Consider the following 1,084-nt stretch of genomic DNA (forward strand, 5'->3'; position numbering starts at 1 on the left):
AAAAAAAAAAAAAAGGGGGGGGGGGGGAAGAAAAGCAAAGCCAACGGGTGCTGGTGGGTGGGTGTGTTAGTGCAAGCAGTGTGCGTGTGTGCATGTGCATGGGTTTGGTGACACAAAACACAAGCATGCGAGTTTCTGCCGGTGCCTGCGCTCTCCACAAGCTCGGTTTTAAATCTTTTTTTGATGGCAGCTGAGTTGAAGATTCGGTTTCAGTTGACTAAGCGTGGTGAATGAGCGCAGTCAAGTCTGGAGGGATAAAAATCCTTGCGGCGATTAGGAAAGCTATTTTATTCCTGATCACTGTTCTATTATCTTGGGTCATCTAATCTGTCGGGATGGCTTTGCCTATTACATTGTGTTAAGTAGGACTTGGAAGGTCAAGCAGTTAACTAACCATCTAAATAGCAATGGTGGGGCCAATTGTTGCCTCCAGTGCTTTTCCTCTCCCCACCCCCAGACAACTATGCATTAATGGCCGTGTTTAGTCCTCATTGCATCTTAAAGATGCAATCTGGTGCTGAGCAAAAGGGAAGAGAAAAACCAGCCCCTTGTGAGTCTAAAAGGAAGTTTTTTGCAGGGCAGAGGCTGAGAACTCCCCCCTCCTCACCCCTTTTATTTGTTTAAAAAGCCTCCCCCTTCCTTCTCCCCTCTTCCCAGGCCAGCATCCCCTGCATCAGCCATCTCCCGTCCCCCCTTCCCTCCTCTTCCCCCTGCCACCCTGCTTTTTGGGCTGTAGCCCAAGGTACACAATGCTTTCTGTTTAAAAGAAAAGCTGGCAGGACAAAAAACAGTTGAGTCTTCACTTTGCAGTGATTTCCTGTCATCCGTGTAGAGCCGACTTTCACAGCGCAGAGGCCACAAATGGGCCTTTTGAGAGTCAAATGCAGATGGAAATAAAAGTGCCATTTAAAAGGGGGGTGGCGGGAGGGAGAGGAGGGTTGTCCATCATTAACCTGCTTGTTAGGATCCTCAAGAGCAGTAAAGGGGGGTGGGTTGCTACATGAGAGAAATGTTTCCTATATATATATATATATAATATATATGTGTGTGTGTGTCTTAAAAAAAAAAAAAAAAAAAAAACCCC

The 1,084-nt window shown here is 46.5% G+C and overlaps 1 protein-coding gene across 14 annotated transcripts in view; it reads left to right on the forward strand.

Annotated features, from left to right (window-relative positions):
* The window catches only part of TLE3 (transducin like enhancer of split 3), a 44,545-nt gene that overhangs the window by 32,692 nt on the left and 10,769 nt on the right, over positions 1 to 1,084 (forward strand). The window lies entirely within an intron of this gene.

The sequence above is a fragment of the Gavialis gangeticus genome, unplaced genomic scaffold (genome assembly GCF_001723915.1).
Source record: "Gavialis gangeticus isolate Ggan-Ray unplaced genomic scaffold, GavGan_comp1, whole genome shotgun sequence".
NCBI lineage: Eukaryota > Metazoa > Chordata > Crocodylia > Gavialidae > Gavialis > Gavialis gangeticus.